We start from the raw sequence: 22,402 nt of genomic DNA, 5'->3' as shown, positions 1-22,402 counted from the left end.
TAAGCTAGTAGTCATCCCCCAAAGACTTTTTGCTTAAATATGTGTTGGTTATAATGCTGACAAATGGAACAAGATGAGCAAACTTTTGAAGCAATGTTGGTAATACCAGGTACAACCCACATTCTCTTTACTGTATCCACTATTGCTTTTGTATCAAAGTGACCTTTACTGTGTATTGTTCAGCAAATAGGAGTGTAGAATATTCTTGGGAGAATAGGTTTTCCTACTGAGGCTGTCCATACACTGTTGTGTTGTTGTGCTTTAAAATGTTGTTTCCTCTTCTGTACTTCTTTCTCTGTTTATGCCTTTGCTAGATCTATTACTGTTAACTCATCTTCTTCTTCTTTTTTTAAAGAACCAACTTAGGTGTCTGTATTTCTCCTGAAGCAGGATCATCTAAATGTGACTCTTCACTAGTCATTTTTTACTTTAGTGTTTGAGGAATAAACAGGCAAATAATCAGTTTTATCCTTTTCTGGTTACACATGTCTTGTTACTGAAGTATAGTGAAATATCAGTGATAGTAGCATGAAATCACAGCTGGGGTTTAAGATAAATCCTCCCTGTTATTTCCCATTCCCAGTTAACAAGATCCTAATTAGTCCAAATGCTTAATTAATTTTATAATATGCATAAGGGATGGTATTTAGGTACAGTTGTTTTGTAAATGGCTTTGTTTTGTGTATTAAGATATTGTGGAATCTAAAGTACTCCTACCCCACAGTTCTATAACCACATACTGATCACTCTTGCCAAACTCTTAAATGTTACTCAGCAGTATGGTTCTGGAAGACTTCATGAACATTATTGGCAGATCCTCAATTTGAGTTGAAATTGCCATTCTTTCCCTAGATGCAGTGGAATTTGTTGATTTTTGTTATTATGCATATGCCAATTAATCCTGATCCAACTAAACCATTTATTCCTTTGTTGTAATTTTATTCTTGTTTGATGCTCTCTGATGGTAGTTGAGTAAGTGTAACTCCCTTGTACTGATGATGGTATTTTGAATGCTTTTTCTGTTACAGTTAACTTTTATCAGAATTAGTATACTTGACTTTTCAAAAATGAGAACATAAATTGTCTGCATCTAGTAGAGTTTCACTGGTCTCCTTTGGTTCTGAGATGTATTCGTCTGTACCACACAGAAATAGTGAATTGAAGATTTTCCCGTTCAGCTCCACGTCTTGTTTTAACTCATTTTCTAGAGCTTCTCCACCTTTGGTTACAAAGTATACAATCAATCTGATTTACAGTATGGACTATCTATTGATGTCCACGTGTCTCCCCTTTTGAGTTGATGAGAAAGAGTTTTTGCTATAACCAGTGAGTTATCTTGACAAAACTGTATTAATCTCTGCCCTGCTTGATTTTGTACTCCAAAGCCATATTTGTCTGGTATTCCAATTATCTTTTGATTTTCTACTTCATCTTTCTAATTCCTTATGATGAATGTTACATCTTTTTGGGGTATAATTTCTAGAAGATATAAGTTTACATAGAATTTGGCCTCTTCAGCATCAAATGGATACTTTCTGTCATTTTTATATTATACTGCAAAACTTGCCTTTTTTATTCTTTTATTGGCTATGAGTGTAACTTCATTTCTTCTACTAGAGTCTTGCCCACAGTAGTATATATAATAATCACTGGAATTAAATCCACCCATTCCCGTTCATTTAAGTTCAATGATACCCAAAATGTCAATGCTTAAACTTCCTGGTTCACCACATCCAGCTTACCTTAGTTCATAGAACTTAAATTCCAGGTTTCTATGCAATATTGATCCTTTAAAATAATATTTTCCCCCAGTTATATGTAAAAACAATTTTAACACTTGTATTCTAAAATTTTGAGTTCCAAATTCTCTCTATCACTGTACTCTTCTACCTCTGAGGTAAAGTAAGTAATTTGATATAGATCATATATTTATAATCCTGCCAAACATATTTCTATATAAGTTATATTTTGGAAGAAGACATAGTAAAAATAATGGAGAAAATAAAGTGAAAATGGTATGGCTTGATCTGCATTCAGAATTTATCAGTTCTTTTTCTGAAGATGGATAGCATTTTCCCATCATGAGTCCTTTGGAACTGTCTTGGATCATTGAATTGGTGTATAGAGCTGTCATTCATAGCCTATCACTGTATAATGTTGCTGTGTTTACAGTATGTGATATTCTTTTGGTTCTTCTCATTTCACTTTGCCTCAATTAATGTATCTTTCTAGTTTTTTTCTGAAATCATCTTATTCATCATTTCTTATAGCATAAAAGTATTCCATTACAATCACTTACTAAAACTTGTTTATCCATTCCCCAACCAATGGGCATCCTTTCAATTTCCAATTCTTGGCTACCACAAAAAGAGTTGTTATAAATTTTTTTGAACAAGTAGGTTCTTTTCTCCTGTCTTTGATCTCTTTGAGAGTAGCAGTAGTCTTGCTTGGTGAAAGGGTATTCATTATTCATTATTTTATAGCCCTTTGTGCATAGTTCCTAAATATTCTCCAGAATGGCTGGATCATTTTGTAACTTTACCAACAATGCACTAGCATCTCAAATTTCCCTCTAACATTTGACATTTTTCTTTTCTGTCAGTCACATTAGCCAATCTGATCAGTGTATCATAGAATTGTCTTAATTTGCATTTTTCTAAATATTAGTGATTTAGAGTATTTTTATACCACCATAGATAGCTTTTATTTCCTCTTCTGAGCATTGCTTGCTCATATCCTTTGATCATTGATCAGATGAGGAAGGTCTTTCATTCTTATAAATTTGACTGAGTTCTTTATATATTTGAGAAATGAGGCCTTTATCAGAGACATTTGCTGTAAAACTCCCTCAACTCCCACCTTCAGCTATTTTTTTCTAATTTTGTCTGTATTGATTTGGTTTTGCAAACCATTTTTAATTTAATATAATCAGATATCTATTTCATATCTCATAATGCTCACTATCTCTTATTTGATCATAATTTTTTCCGTGTCCTTTGATTGGACAGGTAAACTAGTCCATGCTCCCCTGATTTGCTTTTTGTGTAACTCTTTTTATCTAATGTATATACTCATTTTAACTTTGTCTTGTTATATGGCATGAGATGTTTATGTACCTAATTTCTGCCATATTGTTTTCCAGTTTTCATCAAATAGTGAGTTCTTTCCCCATAAGCTTGAATTTTTGGGGATTATGAAACATTAGGTTACTATGTTATTTACTACTGTGTATTACATATCTAACTGACTCCACTAATACACCACTCAATTCACCAGTACCAAATTGTTTTCATAATTATCTCTTTAAAATACAGTTTGAGGACTGATATGATTAGACAGCCTTCTTTTACATTTTGTCTTTAAAATGTATGCAAGAGTTTTCTTACTTTTAAATTTATTAATTTTTCCTTCAATTTTCAGGATTTCTAATTTCATATTTAATTGAGGACTTTAATTTGTCCTCTTTTCTAGTTTTTCTTACTTGCATGCCTAATTCATTAATCCTCTCTTTTATCTCTTTTATTATTATTATTTTAAAATTTTATTTAGAATATTTTTCCATGGTTACCTGATTCAAGATATTTCCTATCCTTCTTCCCTTCCCCCTCCCAGAGCTGACAATCTAATACTGGCTTATACATGTGTCATTGTTCAAATCCTATTTCCATATTATTCATATTTATAATAGAGTGATCCTTTAAAGCCCAAATCCCTATCATACACTCATCAAACCATGTGGTCAGTCCTATGTTTTTCTTCTGTGTTTCTGCTCCCACATTTGTTTTTCTGGATGTGGATAGCATTATTTCTCATAAATCCCTTGGGATTGTCCTGGATTATTGCATTGCTACTTGTAGAAAAGTCTCTTACATTTGATTGTGCTACAATGTTTCAGTTTCTGTGTAGAGTGTTTTCCTGGTTATGCTCATTTAGCTCTGTGTCAGTTCCTAGAAGTTTTTGCACTTCACATGGAATTTCTCCATTTCTTTATTCCTTTCAGCACAATAATATTCCATCACTAACAGATGCCTCAATTTGTTCAGCCATTCCCCAATTGATGGACAGCTCCCCATTTCCCATTTTTTTTGCCACCACAAAGAGCATGGCCACAAATATTTTTGTACAAAATTTTTTCCCCCTTATTGCCTCTTTGGGTCACAAACCCAGCAGTCATATGGCTGGGTCAAAGGGTAGGCATTCTTTTAAAGCTCTTTGGCATAGTTCCAAATTGTCCACCAGAATGGTTGGACCAATTCACAACTTCACCAGCAGCGTATTAGTGTTCTAATTTAATGGCTTGATTTTTTGTAAATTTGATCTTTGTCAGAGAGTTTTGTTATAAAACTTTTCTCCCAGTTTGCTTCTTTCATTGTAATTTTGGATGCATTGGTTTTGTTTGTACAGAATCTTTTTAATATAATAAAAATCATTCATTTTACATCTTGTAATATTCTGTATCTCTTGCTTGGTCTAAAATTCCCTCATTTCTCATAGATCTGACAAGTATACTATTCTATATTCACCCAATTTATTTAGGATTCTCTTTGTCTATTCTGAGTTTGCACTTGTGAAAAGGGAATTCTTTGTTCTCTTTGCCTAGTTGGAGTTAACCCTTTGGAATAAAAATAACCTAAGTACCCTTACTTAGTGTGTTACTAGACTGAAGACAGTATTAACTCCCTTTTGCCTACTTTTGAATTAATCAACAAAAGTGAACACACCCATACTTAACCCTAAAGTAAGGGAAGTCCACAAACTCCTACTCCTAGGAGGAGAGTTAACACCTTTAGACATGAAAAGCCAGCAAGATACTTGGAAGAGTGCCACCTTTTTTTCTAACTCAAAACAGCCAGAAACTTTTGAATTCTTTTAAGAGTTCACATACTCAGAAACATGTGAATCCAAAGGTGTGAATCCTAGGAGGAGAGTTGCTACCTTCAGAGGAGGAGAGGTGTGACAAATTTGGAAACTGATTAGCCCTTCTGAAGAGGGGCAGGGATAGGAAACCACCATAAAAGCCACAAAAATCCTTTGGCTGGGAGGCTGGTGAAGTTGAGTCTTGTGGAGAGTGTCTCCTAGAGATAGTCTTCAAGGGAACCTCATTGGAGACTGCAGCAAAGATCCTGAATTCAACTTAGACTGATTCCTTTACTACTTGGTTGGGTGAGTGAAAAAGGCTGACTCCCTTCTTAGTTTCCCAATAGACTATCTTCCATTTTGGAGGAGGCCATGTGATTACTCACTATTGGTCCTCCTGGCTGAGGACTAGTATAGGTATTTTCTCTAACCTCTTTCACATTTCTCTACTTTATTGTTTCCCCTCTGTTTTGATAAATAAACTGCATTCAACCATTAAATTTAATCTTTACAACAGGCTAATTCTTTATCTGGAAGATGGTCATTTACCTGAGAGTCAGAGTGAATTTGGAAAGGGCCAAGGAATGGTCAATATGGTATTTCCTGCTTACCAACTCTGGGAGAGAATGTAAGGGGAATAGAGGTTTGTACACAGTGTTCATTTTTCTGACCAAGGCCTTTGATGCTATTAGTTGAGAGGGCTTGTGGAAGACCATGGCAAAACTTGGTTGTCTGGAGAAATTCATTAGTATTGTAGACATATATAAGATCTGTGATGGCATACTTGCATGACTTCTGGATAATAGATAATAAATAATATTCCCAAGTTTTCCCAGTCACCTATTTCACAGGGCTAGGTGCTACCTCTCATGCTTTTAGCATGGTGTTTTCAGTAATGTTGGATGCCTTCAATGAGGTAAAAAAAACAGTATCAAGGTCAGTTACTGCACAAAAGGTAAGTTATTTAACTTGCAAAGGCCAAAGCCAAAACTAAAGTAGGAGGAGAGTTGACACATGGCTTTCTTTTTGCAGATGATCATGTACTCAATTCAACTTCTGAGACTGAAATGCAGCAGAATATGCCTTGTCATGGGCAAGGTCCAGTCTCACTTGTGATTCCAAGGGTTCCTGACAGGTGGCAAACAATCAGTCAAGAAAATAACAAACAGAAGACAGCTGTGTCTTTAGGGCCATGGGCATGCTTTGCATCTGATAGCTGCTCTGCCATCCCCAGGCTTGATGTTTATTTTTATAACCATTTTCTTGGCACACAGATACATTATATAATGCACATGCCTAAATAGAGATAACTGGAAAAGTGATACATTAACTTTTAACAAATCACTTGATTAACATTCTATATTCTTGTATTGTGATTACAGATTCTTGACAGCATAAAGGTTTCACACAAGATAAACGATTTTGTCACAGGTGGCTTAATTTTCTCATTACCCTGTGAGAAGTTTTGAGCTTACAAACAATCAAGGAAAATTACTTATTGCTTTTAATAAAAGGAAATAATCAATCAAGAGTTCTTAAAAGACAATTCAACAATCATATCATTGAGGCTGAGGGATACTGGGGACACAATTCAGATTTAATATTAGACTGATCATTTCTCAGGGTTTACTAGGGAGTTTCACACTGGCAAGTTACTGGTTTGTGAAGTCGAGTCACTGAGGCATGTTGAAGCTTAGTATACCTGTACATTTTGTATGGGCCTTTATGATTGATTTGTATGCTGGCTTCATGAGAATAAGTTTCTGTGAGTGGGAAAGTTCTGGGCTTGGCCAGTAGCTGTGGTTTTACTGGGAATTATGTACCTAAGTAAAAGTTAACCCATGAGAGTCTTTTGGGATTGGGTTTGAGGGTCTGATCTTTTGGTGATGTTTTAGGGAATTAGGGTACAGGTATTTTGCTGTTGCATTGTTCCTTCTGAGACTAGGGGGAATAGTAATCGTGTCAATTCCATAGGTAAGGGGCTTTGACGAGAGAGGTCATGCAAGGGGGACTGAGTGGGCAATTACATCTTGCCAAGGGCCACTCTGTGGCTTCTTAGCTACCACATGTGACTCTGTCCACTCACAGTGGCCTGATGGCTTCCAGCAATGTCTCAATTTTCTGCTACTGAACCAATTAGAAAGATACTCTAAAGGTCTCTCTGAAGAACTCTGGTACTGATTGTGAGACTTGGGAGATACTAGCACAATACTGTCTAGAATGATGTGCCCACATCAAAGAAGGCGCTGTGCTCTGTGAGCAAAACAGAATTACAGTAGCTCAAAAGAAACACGTGATGCACAAATTTCGAGACCTCTTCCTTCCAAGTGTTATTTGATAATAACACAGGTTATTTGTGCGTGCCCTGTGACCTTCTGAGCTCACCCTGGTCTGATTAGTCACAGCTGAACACAGTATACATTGACCAGGACATTGTGATGTCATTTGGGCCCTCTTCAAGTACAAAGAGCAACAACCAACTAACCAATAGTTTGTAATTATTTTGAGAACCATTTGATAATAAATTATCTATTAGGAAATGACTTTATAAAATAGTTGATGAAAATATTTTTTCCTCAATCAGCTGCTTTCTTTCTTATTTTTTCTTAATATTTTCTTACTGCAAAATCTTAATTTCTTAATGCAAAATCTTAATATCTTAATATTTTCTTAATGCAAAATCCTTGCCCTCCTCCTCCTCTTTCTCTCATAACTCTCACTCACACTGTCCTCCTTGTCTGTGCTTCCTTTTGAACTTCATTTGCACATAAGCACTTTAAAGAGACAGATGGCCTAGTAGAAAGAGCACTGGATCCTGGAAATCAGTATTCCTTTACTAACAGGGTGACCATGAATGAATCCCTTAAGCTTTTTATAGTCTGAGTTCTATGGAATAAAGGGCTTTGAGTAAATGATCTAAATTTTCTTACAAGTCCAAGGAATAACTCTAAGAGACTCTGTACATACATACACAGGAAGGATAGGGACCTAGTTTCACTGATATAAAGAGTTTCAGATCAGGTAACTCTTTTTCTTCAACTCAGCGGCTTACAGAATTGCTTAAAGCAATGAAAGGTAAAGTGACTCAACTAAGGTCAGACAGCCAACATGGGTCACAGGCTAGGGTTAGGGTTAAACCCAGGTCTTCCAAGTTTTGATGCCAGTTCTCTATCTACAATCCTGCTGTCTTTCTCCTGCTTAGAAATTAGTTAGAAATATGGGAAACATGGTAAATACAATTTTAATTTTAAAAATGGAATCAAGTTTGGAGACAGTGGCAAGGAGACTGTCATAGACATCTTCAAAGCAGATAGTTGTTATTTCTCGGATGTTTTCAATCTCTCCTTCTGAGAAGATCTCTGGACAGAATTTTCAACTAGCGTTCTAGATCCCACTTTTGTTATTTGTCCCATTTGTTTGAATGCACAGTTAACCGGGGGGAAAGTGACCAATTTTGCACAAATGAAAACTTTGCTCTCATGAAGATGCTGCAATGGGATCCAACTCATCTCGTAGATTAACATTTTCCAAGTTCACTTTGGAACCATTAGAAGAGAGAAAAAGCACTGCAATGCCTGAAAAAGTCTCCAAGGGGTTATGAGAAAGTTCCACGTCTTTAAATGGCCGGTTCTGTAGGATAATGCCCTTTCCCCCCAGCTATACAACTGGAACAATTGTAGTCAGTTCCTGGCTTTTCAATTTCACACACTGCAGTGACGCTAATTCTAAGAAAAAGGGAAATGAGTAAATTAGAGTGGACACAATCGGGCATAGCTGAAGATGCGGCTGGGAGCTGGATGCGCGCACAAGGACCTGAGTGTTCATTTCCTAAAACACCCACTAAGCTATCAATTTCCCTTTGCTGCCTCGTGGTTCTTTGCCCCTCCTCCTCCTCAGAAGGAAGCCGAGGGAAAAGAGAGTGTGGTGGTGGTGGTGTGGATCAGCACCTGGAAGAAGTCGTGTACATCTCTTTTGTGATGCAGATGTAAGCTGACTGCAGGGTTGCTTTGTTTTTTCTACCAAGGAGATCCCCAAAGCCCCGGGGCTGCCGAAGTGTAAGGTAAGGGTTCCCTGGCTATGGTAGTTAATCTGAAAAGTTGCGCAGCGCTGCTGTGCAGGCCGTTTGCTTCCAGGAAATGTTAATAGAGTTTGGAAGGCGGACTGCTTTCTCCCGGAGGAGAAGCGGATTAGCACAGAAAGTCTTTCCATCTCCAACGCTTTTTCAGTTTGTGTCATGAACGACTGCTTCTTTGAACGTATCTGACGGACAAATTTTGTGCTGTTAGTTATAGTTAAATCCCCTTCTTCCCCGGCCGGCTCCTCCCCTCCCCCACAGAGGTGGAGGCAACATTTCTTTAAACTTGGACTCCCCAGTAGATCGTATTGATCAAGAATAAAGCCTCTGCTTCTTTACCGCACGGACGTCTCCACGGACCATTGTGCCACCCTACCAAGAAGATTCTGCAGTTAGCTGTCTGCAACAGCTCGTAACTGAAGGAAAGAGAACGAAACCTTGGAAAATGCAGCCAGCAAGCAGCACGGCAGCTCTCTGCAGGAGGAGTGGGGCAGCTGTCTGGGAGGACCCACCAGGAGTAAGTGTAAGGAGGTGCCTTTTCACCAAGAAACGCCTTTGGGCCCCGCGACACTGAACGGAGCAGTAGAAGGGAAAAGGTCTTTTTCTGAAGTGCCTGCAGACTTGAAGACCGATACTGACAGCATTTACATCAGAGAAATCGTTTCGGAGACAAACGGGGCTCAGTTTCCCCTTGAAATAGCTTTATTTTCATCTTGCTTCTTTCCTCGCCTTTTTTCTGATTAGCTTCGCGACAATGGAACAATTCTGCGAATATTAGACCATGATATCACATATTTCCAATGAATTGATTAAAATTGATGGGCTAAAAAAGCCAGGAAACTGTTCAGAGGATATTTGTCTTCCTCACTTACCTTTTCTTGGCTTTGTTCAATGAGACCAAGAAGGGATAGCATTGAGTTGAGATGGAGATCTAGAGCGGTATTATGTTCCTGAGAGGGCTGTCTTATTCATGAGATCCCAGAGAAGGAGAGCAGGGTCGGGACAGGCAATTTGGGGGTTCACAGCCACTGAACAAATGAATGATGGACTTCAAATAGATGGTATATTCTGATAGTTTTACAAGGTTATTACTTGGTATTAGCTTGATGTGAATAGATGTAAATGCACTTCGTTTCATAGAGATATCCCAGGATGCTCATTTAAAATGATGAATGTGGATTTAGGTATCTATGATTATACACCTTTAACCATTGACCTTCTCCCCATTCTTGCCCAACAAATCTGCTTCTTTTGAGCAATTTGGTTTCCAAGTGATATTTATAAATATTTAATATCCTTGTCTGTGCATGAGATTGGGAATTTGAAGTTGCTGCCACAGTAGGAAAACACTTTAGAAAGCAAAAAATGATAAACGTTGAGTCACTGCTGACTTCTTAGGAAATGACTTAGTGAAAAGGCATTATAAATGTTCCCACGGTCATGTTTAGTCTTTTTCCCCCCTTTGGCTTCATATTTTATTTTTTCCAATTTAAAACTATAGTTATTTTTTGGGGGGAGCAGCTGGGTGGCTCAGTGGATTGAGAACCAGGCCTAGAGACAAGAGGTCCTTGGTTTAAATCTGGCTTTAGATGCTTTCTTACTGTGTAACCTGGGTAGATCACTGAACTCCTATTGCCCAGCCCTTTCTGCCTTTCTGCCTTGCAATCAATGCACAGTATTGAGTCTAAGATGGAAGGTAAAGGTTTAAAATTAAAAAAATATTTTTTTGAAATTTGGATTTCCAAATTCTTTCCTTTTCCCTCTTTTTTCTCCCTGAGTTACAAACAGTTTGGTACCTATGCAGACATGAAAAACACATTTCCATATTAGTCATGTTGTAAAAGAAAACATATGCCCAAACAAAAACTACAAACAATAAAAATGAAAAAATGAAAAAGCATTCTTCTATCTGCATTCAGATTCCATAAATTCTTTCTCTGAAGGATAGCATTTTTCATCAAATAGCTGTTATTTAGGATTGATTATTGTACAATATTATTGTCACTGTACATTCTCCTGGTTTTCCTCATTTCACTTTGAATCAATTCATTTAAGTTTTTTTAGGTTTTTCTGAGAGCATCCTGCTCATCAGTTATTATAATGCCATTGTATTCCATCACATAGTATCATTGGCATCCAGGAGCACCTTAAGGATCTTACATCTAGTTGGTAATCTCCCATTTGAACTCTGCAATAGATTGCCATAAGAGTGACTAACACGCTGGGTGAAGAAATATTCTTTTTTTATTCCCCACTTGATATCACTCATTTGGAAATCATTGAATAATGGTATCTTTGTTGTTATAACTTTCAAGAAATGATATACATGCATAAACATAGAACTGGAAACTTTTTGAAAGAGAGGTAGGCTCCTGTCTGCTGAATCAAATTAAAATATATACAATAAATAGTAAGCACACTATAATGCATTATTATACCTTTCAGTGAATTATGTGACTGTAAAAATGTAGTTGCTGGAACCAAGAGAACATTGTACACAGAAAGCGAAACATTGTGGGACTCTCCAATATAATGGACTTTACTACTTGTAGCAATAGAATGATCCAGGGCAAACCCAAGAGACTTATGAGAAAGAGGCTATCCACATTCAGAGAAAGAACTGTGGGAGCGGAAACCCAGAAGAAAAACAAATGACTTATCACTCACTGGTTTATATTAGCATATTTGGGGTTTTGGCTTTAAAAGATTACTCTATTGCAAAAATGAATAATATGAAAATAGGGATTATAACATTTGTATAACTTGTTGGAATTGCTCGTCAGCTCTGGGAGTGGAGAGGGAAGAGGGGAAGGAACGTGGAAACATTTCATTTATTAATTTATTTAAAAATATAAAAAAGAAAAAATAGAGTTGCTGTAGAATATCATTTGCAAAAATTACCCTGTTTTCACCTCATTCATTCATTCATTCAAGAAGACCTTAATATTTTTTGATTAGATGCCTAAAACTTGTATATACATGGGCAAGTAGGCAGATGGATTTGTAATTCTCAATTGCCCTTTTGATTTTTTGTAATCATTTTTTATGCTTTTCTCCTTCAACGACCTTGGGAAACAATATTGTAAATCTGTTAAACCAAATGGCTTTTTTCTTTAGTAGCTCTTTTCCTTATACAGTACCTCAGTCTGTGGTTTTAGTCTGTATGTGGTGGCTCCACTTACTGATGGAGAAAAAAAAAAGTCTGTTAACAATAATCTCCATCAGAATTCCCCATTTTTGTCTATTGTATCCCTCCATGATTAATTTTCAAATACTCTCATAATAAAATTCATAGGATTATAGACTAGATTAGAACGAGATCATCTATTTAAACCACTTCATTTTAGAAATGAGGACACTGAGTTCCAGAGAGATGACAGGTAGCAAGCAACTGAGGAGAAATCATCCCAAATCCTGGCTCTAAAGGCCCCTGCCCATGCCTCACCACTGAACCAAATCATGCCCTGATGGTTAGATTTAATCTAGCCCCTTAAAATGCCGTGTACACATTTTCCTACTTCTCCACCACTATTCCCTATTTTATTTGACCTTATTGTTCATTCTATTCCACCATTTCCATCTGTGAGCTTGTATAAAGAAGTTTATATTCTAAGTGGTTGACTTTAGCTAGCCCAGCTCTCTAGGAGATCAAGGAGATAACTTGTTTGCAAACTAAGGAAATTGCCAGAATCTTTGGTCTCAGGGCTCTGGTCAATGGACAGAAGAAGAAACTAGGTGATAAGAGTGGATAGTGTCCTGGACCTGGTGTCAAAAGAATCTGAGTTCAAATCTAGCTTCAGACACTTAGTAGCTATGAGCTTGGGCAAGTTACTTGATCTCCATTTGCCTTGGTTACTTCAGTTGCCCAATGGGAATAATAATAGCACCTAATTCCCAGAGTTGTTGTGAGGATCAAATAAGATAATATTGTTTAGCACTAAGTACAGTTCCTACACAGTAAAAATGCATTTTAGTTGCAATTAATATTTTTTCAACTTTATTTTTCCATTTATACTTTTTTCTTATTTGGTTTTGATTCTGATCTTTCCTCTAACAATAAATCATCTGACTACATATGAATAACCAATTTGGAAAGGCCTCGATATGGGAAATTCATCACTTTTTAATTTATCAAGTTCTAACCAGGCTTTTTGTGGTCTTACTTAGTACTTGCTGTGTGTGGCACTTTTCACCTCTCTCCTTAGTGACGGCGTTCAGAGTGTCTGAGCCTGTGGCTCCTATCATTTCTTACTTCTGAGCCATATCGTCCTTCCTAAACACAAATGAAATACTAAAGTCTGTGCAGTTTTAACATGGAAGGTCTTATCAAGTCCTCCCCATAATTTCTCTCATCTTCAGCAGCGTGTTTTGTTGGAGACTTCCCTGGTAGTCTAGCGGGAGCCCTTCATCCAGGCAACAGCCTCTTCATCCCTGTGACTTCTGGGGGAGCCGGCCATCAGCTCTCTGTGGTCAGTGCCTTTCAGTGTCCTGTCTTTATCCTAGGACCTTCATCAGGGCTCCAGGCGCCTCGAAAGGATCTGATCATCTTGTGTTGCCAGCTTTGGCGTCTTGTCCAGATGCTCCCACACCACACCTTTGCTTGTCCTCGCCTGCTCTGAGTCGGTATCCACTAGACCTCTCAGGACGCAACGTCTCCCCCTTCTTGGAGGTTGGACTTCTTCTTTTAAAGAACTTCTCCTCAGTTGCTGATCCTCTCCTCAGGACTCAACTGAAAGAGCCAAGACATTCCTCCAGCACCCAGGCACCCCATGATCAGCAATACCGGGCAGTCTAGGCTCATTCAACATGGCTGCACTCTCTTGGTTTACAAACGCATTATTCTCAGCATATTCGTTTGGATTTATTTTTCTCTAGTTTTCATCTATATACCCAGTCACTCAGGAAAGATTTCCCTGGGACCTCCCAAGGGACTGCAATCATTCCCCTTTTATTTGCTTCTTCAACGTCATGCAAAAAAGCCCCCAAACAATCAGTGTAATACAGATTGTATACATTCCCAAACTTACAAAACTTTGGATCAGAGCTCTCGGGGGTTTTATTAATTGTGCACATTCAACAAATGACATGCTATGATGCTTCTCAAAAGTTGTCGTTTTCTTAAAGTGTAAATAAGGCCAGACAAATAGAGAGAGCTCAAAATAAAGGTCAAAATTGGAATGAAACAAAACTAGCAAAAGTAGAAAAATGTAGAAAGTGAAATTTGAGTTTTGCTTCTCAGAGAAAGTATAGTTATATAGTCATTAGTATAATGGACCAGCTTGAAAAAGTCAAGATGATCTTCCACTACATCCTGAAGGTCATAACCAGAATCCGTGTATTTTAGGTTAACGAAAATAAAATATGAATAGCCAGAAAGAAAGAATTCATGCATTAAGCATACACATTTAACATCTCACAAGATTTGGCATCTATCACTTTAAAGGAAAGGAGATTCTTTAGTACAATACATCAAAAGGCAAAAGGATATTAAGATAAAGAATAAAGTATTTAGCAAAATGGAAAATGCCAAATCTGGGTAGAATATTAGAAATGTAAGCATAGGATTCAACTTAGAGAGACTGACTATATAAAGAGGAAGACTTTACATCATAGTAGGGAGAGAAGAAACAAGTGTCTTCTCCAAATCTTAGTTTCTTTAAGGATCATAGGGGCAGTTAAACAAGAAAGAAGATCTTGTGTGGTTTCATTTTATTTTCATAATTTTAGATGAAAAAAGAAAATAGAAGGGAAAACAATATAAAAGGGAAGAAAAGGGGCTAGGGGTTAATATTTAAAGAGGAGGAGGAAGTTTATTTAATGATGGAGTTTATTTTCTGTTCTGTTATTTTGAGTGTTTCATATTTTTATTGAGAATCATTGGTTTCTTTTAAATTCTTGATATGCCTGGTATAAAATAGGATATGGCATCTTCTGATAAGTTTTCCTATTATTTCACAATGTTAATTTTTATTTTTTTAATTTGATTTTCTCTTCTTGCATTTTTGCTCAGTTTAGATAAAGGATTATCAGCCTTGTCTTCCAAAAGATAGTTTTTATTTTTATCAATTCTGTAGTAGTTTTGATTTTACTGTATCTATTTCTCTTCTTATTTTTGAATATTTCTCTTCTGTGCTTTGTGTTTATCTCTTGATTTATTTTTAATCACATATTCAGTTTATTAACACTAGCATGTTCTCTTTACATTAGTAGGCTTTTCAGATATTGTTCTAACAATACAGTAGAAATTTGCTTATGTTGAGGCTTTTTTTGTCTGAAGGAGGCCTTCCTCATCCTCTTTACCATGTGATGGAGCCATTTCTACCCATAACATTTCTGAACATTCCTGCTCCTCCTGATCCTTCTGTGCCTGTGTGTACATCCCCCTCCATCTTCCCAGGCGACCTTGGGATTTTTATTATTCTCTTTCACATAGTTATTAATTTTTCTTTTGATTTATTAATATTATTCAGGATATAATAATTAAGTCTCCATCGAGGTTTTTATATTTTGCTTTCTGGTAACTACATTAATTACTATTTTTATTGTATCAAAGTCTGAAAAGCATATAATTAGTACTTTGGCATTTCAGTGTAGTGGATACCCTTCCACCCTCCCTCTTGAAAATGCTTAATCATCATTCTTGACAACTGTATGTAAGTTTGGGGTAAGCCTAATTTCAACATATGATGTTTGCAATGAAAAATGTCTCTCTGCTGAGTTTGAAAAGTTTATGTCTTAGGATCATGAAGTGGGAGATAACAAGTAATTCTCTAATTTGGTCTTAAGCACAAATTTAGTGGCTATACAATGGGCAATCCACTTCTCTATTATAGCGTATGGGCAACCCTTTGGAACTAAATTTGCAACATTATACCTTCTAAGTCCCCACCATATTCATGTATATGTCTCACTGTTATGAGGTGGGTTACATTCTTTATTTTTCTTTGGAATTATTGTTGATCATTGCATTAATTAAGAGTTCTTAAGTCTGTTGGGGTTGATTATTTTAAAAAATATTGATATAACAGTGTAACTTGTTTTTTCCAATGCTGCTCACTTTATGGGTCTTCTCAGGTTTCTCTAAAACCTTTCTTCATTCCTATCAGCACAATTATATTGTATTCCATTTAAGTCATATGCAATAATTTGTTCAGCCCCTCCTCAAACGATGAGCACCCCTTTAGTATTCCATTTTTTCCTCACCACAAAAAGAGCTGCTAGAAATATTTTTTAATGTACAGGCCTTTTTCTTCTTTCTTTGATATCTTTGGGACATGCCTATTATGGGTTACTGGATCATTTGTGCCTAGCTACAAATTACTTTGCAGAATGGTTGAACCAACCCATGGTTTTGCCAAGTGTACATTAATGTGCCTGTTTGGCTGTTGCCCTTCAAATATTTATCATTTGATTATGGAATAATAATTGTGACTTCTCTGAATTTGTGTATATAATTACATGTACACTATCTAATTACACATACATGAAAAGTATGACTACTAGAAGGGTAGGAAGGATGCAGGATGTGAAGAGCTTTAAATAACAAAATATATGTATATATATATATATTTGATCCTAGAAATAATAGAAAGTCACTAAAGCTTATGTGGTTAGAAGAGGAGTGTTTGCTATGGTCAGATCTAGTCTTGGTCGCTGAGTGTGAAAATGGATTAAAATGGAGAAAAACTTGAAGCAAGAAAGCCAATTAGAAGGCTATTGTGATAATACAAGTGGAAGATGATTCAGGTCTGAATCAGGGTGATTGGTGTAGAAGTAGATAGAAGAAGATTATGTAATAGATATTATAGAGAAAGAAATGAAAAGATTTGGTAACTGATTGGATATGTGGTGGGTGTGAGAGATAGGAACTGGGGATGGTATTGACCTTGTGAATCTGGGTAACTGGAAGATCAGTTGTCTCCTGGATACTAATAAAGAAGTTGAGAAGAGGGGGAGATTTGGGAAGAAAGATAATTAGTTTTGTTTTGGCCATAATGAGTGTGATACTTCTAGGATATTAAGTTTGAAATTGAAATTTCCAATGGGCAGTTGGAAATATGGAAGGAGCTCAGGAGAGAGACTAATGATAGATAAATAAATAACTTGGGAGTTAACAGCATAGACATGATCATTGAACTCATGGGAACTGATGACATCAGAACATGAGATAATATAAAGAAAGAGAAAGAGACCAAGAAGTAACCTTAGGGAGAAATATACCCTTAGTAGGCACTCTAAGATGTAGCGAAAGACACTGAGGATATCAGAAATACAGTTAGGGGAACTAAGAGGCAGTAGATTCACCAAAACTCAGAAAGAGCAGTATCCAGGAGAAAAAGCGACCAATGGGTTGACAGAGTCATAGGTGACTTTTTCAAGGAGGTTGATGGAGAAGGAAAGACTATAGTATAATCACTAGCAGGCAGGTGTGGTAGGATCTAGTGAGGGTTTTTTTTTTTTTAAGAATAGAGGACTTATTCCTGTTTGTAGGTATTAGGAAAGGAGATAATAGGGAGCAAATTAAATATAGAGTGCGAGCATTCTAGTGATGTCAAAGTCACAGATATGACTATTGGTAGATGAGGTGGAATGAAGGGTATTTCAGAGAACATCAGCATGTATGTAGAAATCCCTTAGAATATACAAAGGAGGTGAGGTAGAGAGGGCAAATGTCAATGTGGCACTGAGTTTACTGAGAAAGGATGGAGATTAATATCCCAGGGTTGGAAAATAACAGCTAGCAGAATTGGATTAGATGACAAGTGGATGGAATTCATCTCAGAGGAGACGTTTTTAGTAACAGCTAGAAAGGAGACGGTTCTGAAAAGCACAAAGTATTCTAATTCTGCCGGCACAATCAGTAGATCAAGGGATATCGGTGAAAATACAACCAGTACTTTGAAGGATAGCGAGGGAAGCATTGTCATTAGAGGGAAACAGATCTGTTTTGTAAAGTTCTCTGTGTTATTATTATTATTATTATTACTATTATTCCAGTTTGGTAATAACTCCATTTCAGAGCCTTCTACTGCATTCCTTGCTGAGATCCATCACAATGTGTGTTTAACAATTGATCAAGGGTTAAAAAAGCGTGCATCCTTTGAGTTTAAAGTGCATTAGTAATACTTTCTTAAGTGTAGAGATGAACAAAACAACAAACTAAATTGTAATTTTTGGTAATGATACATTTCAGAGGTGTAAATGCTCACACAGCAAATTGAGCCCTCGGCTCTAGCAAGCTGGTTAGAGCTCATTCTAGCCCTCCTCTGGAGGTCGCCGCGGGTGACAAAGGTGGAAGGAATTAGTCAATAAGAGCTTCAGGATGAAACATATTTGCTTATGGAGAAAATATTGCAAAAGGCACAGTGGAAGCGGGGCAGATCTGGACTGAACTATCGTTGAGGTATAGCTCTGGTGAATGACAACAAGTGAATAGACAGCTGAGATTGAGGAAGGTGGTTTGTTTTTTAACTGTTAGGTGTTGGGGAGAATAAGAGAATATATTTGGGAGTATTCTAGCTATTGGAGAGTGAACCAAGGCAGAAGAACAGTGGAGTCTACTGATAAAGGCAAATGATCAGACATTATTGTTGTTTTCGCTATTTTCTCCCTATATCTCCACAACCATTGCATTAGATGTTTAGGAGCTCAGAGCTTTAATAATTTTTAAAAATCTTTGTTTCACCAGCACCCTCCATAGAATAAATATTTGATAAGAATTATTGATTTGAACTTAATGGGAACACACACACACATACCTATGTGTGTATATATATTAGACGAATGTTTTAATTTTATTTTTCTCAATTACATTTAGAAACAATTTTTAACATTAGGTTTTAAAATTTGTTCTTTTTCTAGTTTTTTTTAGTTGCATTCCCAATTCACTGATCTGCTTTTTCTCTATTTTATTGATATAAGCACCCAGAGAAATAAATTTCCCCCTTGTAGAGACCAGCTCAACAAATTACTTGTGGGTCATGGAATGGGATAAGAGGAATGAGGTTTGGATCAGGAGGGTCACAGACAGACTTACAGACAGACTCAAGGCCTCTTGCTGACCAGTGACATAGTTTATTGATTTCAGGCAGGTACTTATAGAGAGTTGAATTAAGCAGAGGGACTAGCTCACTCATAATAGAAGTCAATGATTCACAGGATGGAGACAATGGATTTAGATGACCTCAATGGCTCTAAACAGAGTTTTCTATAGGTGATAATTCAGTATGTCAAAGTGTAACCATCGAACCAAGTATCTCACAGAATTCTTGCATCAATAATTTCTTGGAAGAACATATAATGTTTGGGTAGAGGAGGGGTTGAGTTCTTATGTTGAGGAGCAAGCTACGTGGCTGGCTGTTTCTAAGCTATGGCTTCCCAGAGACCTTGCACTCTGGGGTTTACTCTCACTCCTGGGGGCGACATCAGCTCCTTTTTTACATAAAGTTAACAAATGAAAGCAAGGTGAGTGAGCACGATTTATATGGACTGTGTAAGGCTAGAAAGTTAAATTCCAATTCTATGTGCTTTTGAAGTTTCCGTTTTTAGGAGGGCTTTTTTCAGAGCATTTTTCAGGGCATGCCGTTCGTGCTGACCATAGTGATTTGTCCTAGGCAGATGAAGAAAAGTTGTTTTGCAAGTCTCAGGGGCTTCAGTTTGAGAGCTGAAAAATGTTTCTATCTCTTGCCCAGGGTACCTAGCCTTAAATCTTCGGGGTACTAAGATCGCCATCCCATAAGGCCTCTTCTGAGCATTTGCATAGCTTTAATGTAGGCTTATGATGTTAAGAAACAGCTTTTTTGCTCGTGTGACAAACATCACTTTTCACAGCTTAGAAGAATAGCCCAATAGTTTGTGTCTTAGAAATATCCAATTTTGTGTTCCGTAAGTCAAGCAAATACTAACTTCTCCTTTTCTTATAAGTCAAATTTGTTTTATTTCTAAGTGCTACTAAATGCTACTAAAAGGTGGTCTGTTCTGTTGTATCGGTTTTCCTAGTCAACTCTGATGAGTCCTTTTGGAGTGTAAACCCAGTATGGGTTGACTGTGTTGTGCCATCTTCTGGTGGAATAAATGTGAGGGCGGTTTGTGAGTATAACATGGAACAAATGGATCAGTTCTAGAGGTAATCGAAGGGGAAATGCACTCTTAAACGTCAATTTGACACAGAGATAAGCATACCTAATATGTGCATTATTGTACGTGACGCTTTTCAAGAGAGCTGAACCACAACAGTAGTAATAGTTGGGCCGAGGTTAATACGTAGGGCGAGGGAGCCATTTACTAACAGAAAATTGGGTACATTTTTTTGTAGATTGGTTTCTCCAATTCATGTTCAGTGAGCATCCAAATGAATGAACTTAGAGGAGATTCATTGGAACTCCAGTTGAAACAAAAACTTGGGGTGGGGCTCAGGTTCTGAAGAAAGTCCTGGAGCCTATGTGATTGCCACACACATTCAGATTTCTGGGACGTCAATCATTATTTCACTTGGCTTTCATTTGAACAATTGCTTTGAAAGGAAAAATCGTAGGAAAAGGATTATAACACTGTGTGACTTCAGGTAAGCGTCAGGGCTATTCTTTACTTTTGAATGGTGGGCACAGTTCAATAATCTATCAGGCAACTGTACCCGAATTCGCAACTCAAAAATCATATTAGGTGCAATCTCCAAAGCTTTTACCTGAAACAGCAAATCCCACCAATGGCAGCTTGGAGCTGAAAAATGTCCAAGATTTGCATAGAGCATCAAAGAGTTAATTTTAAAAGTCACCATAACCAAGTCTTCTTTCTAATAGTTTCCCAGTCTTTTCTGAGTTTCAATACTCAGTGGTAATGCTGAAGTTATTTGGCAATTTCCCCCAATTTATACAGGGAAAGGGTTTGAAATGTTGTTGGGAGTTCAATTTCTACCAACATTCTCTTGATTAGTGATGGCTGCTGTAACAGGAGTTTATTAGTGACTTGGAAGAGAATCAACATTCTCCTAATACACAGCATTGTTGTAATCAATTTACCTTAAACTTTCAGGGTTCAGCACAAATCATATATCGTTGCAAGGAAACATGATCAAATTAGAATACAATTCTTTTTTTAAACATAGGTTCACATATAAACTCATATTTTCAGAATCATCTTTGTACAAAGTACATGTTTTGGTAGCATTTAGTATAGAATGATGATTTCTAAAAATCCAATACTTGTTACATGCTAATCAGAGTCTCGGTGGTCCAAAGTCATTGTTGAAAGAGTTTTGAATCAGTTTTGTTTGTTTAAAAATTTGGAAATGCTTACTGTACAATTTGCATTTGGGGTGAAGACATTCTAGATTTTTTGCCATCAATTTTTAATATTCTTAGATTTCTGATATTTCCATACAGGTATTTAAGTAGTTTATTCAAGTGATGCACACACACACACACACACACACACACACACACACACACACATTTGTTGTTGTTGTTTAGATTGCAGTATTAGCTTTCATACCAAATCAAAATTCAACGAGGCTGCTAATTAGCGCCTTATGTTTTAAATTTACTGTGAAGAAGGCGGTCAATCAATTTGTAGGAAATTGTAAATCTTCAGCAATATTATCTAAAAGGTGTCCTATTTGTGATTTATTTTGACTTCGTATCCTCGTAGGTGTATATTGCTTGGGAAATGAAAAGTCTTTTTATTACTAGCAACCTTGTTTTTCTAATTCTCTCTTGCTATTTCGATTATTTTACTTCTAAAATTTGCATGTATTATCCTTGATATTAAATTACTCTCAATGGCTATTGACTTAAAACGTCAGAACTTTCAAATGCATACCCCAAAATACATTTACATAATTGAATAAATTTCACCAATTATATTCTGATATAATATTTGTTATATGTATTTGGCACAGAGGAGAGTTAGTTACACTTAATTGTCTATAGTCAACAGTCTTATTCCAAGTCCTATATGATTTCTGGGCTGGTCAAATTTTTCTAATCAAATGCATTAGTCATTTACTCTGTTTGCATATCACATTTGTACATCTATCCTTGGCCAATTCATGTGAACAATACATTTTCTTTATAGTATAGCTGCATACATACTTCATTTTTACACATAATTACCCACTGCCAAATTGTAATTTAATGCATGTTAATTTTCAGTGGCATTTCATGACAACAGATTAATAAAATTGCAACTTCTTTTTTCCTTAATATCTTTACTTTTTACACTTTACTCAAATAAGCTTTAAGGCATGGTCAGACAATCAACACAGTAGGCATTATTTGACTAAGATTTAGTATCTTAAAGTTAAATTTTAAGCTGCCACAATAGATGTTAATATTTGCCTTTTGTAATATTTTTGAAAATAAAGATAACCACTTAAACTGAACTACATTTTTGTATAGGATGTTTCATCATTTTCCAACTTTGAAATTTAATAAAATTGTAATTTTGGACATTTTTGAAAATTTAGAAAACTTT

The 22,402-nt window shown here is 36.5% G+C and overlaps 1 protein-coding gene across 2 annotated transcripts in view; it reads left to right on the top strand.

The window, feature by feature from the left end:
• The window catches only part of B3GALT5 (beta-1,3-galactosyltransferase 5), a 55,856-nt gene that overhangs the window by 3,333 nt on the left and 30,121 nt on the right, over positions 1-22,402 (top strand). The window contains exon 1 of one of the 2 annotated variants that reach the window (XM_056825959.1): positions 8,694-8,917. The exons of the other annotated variant lie outside the window; for it this stretch is intronic. The gene's annotated coding sequence lies outside the window, so the exon portion shown is untranslated. Of the gene's footprint in view, positions 1-8,693; positions 8,918-22,402 lie in introns of those variants that run through there. 2 annotated transcript variants of the gene reach the window in all.

The sequence above is a fragment of the Monodelphis domestica genome, chromosome 4 (assembly GCF_027887165.1).
Source record: "Monodelphis domestica isolate mMonDom1 chromosome 4, mMonDom1.pri, whole genome shotgun sequence".
NCBI lineage: Eukaryota > Metazoa > Chordata > Mammalia > Didelphimorphia > Didelphidae > Monodelphis > Monodelphis domestica.
This window is presented reverse-complemented; position numbering and strand designations above follow the sequence as displayed.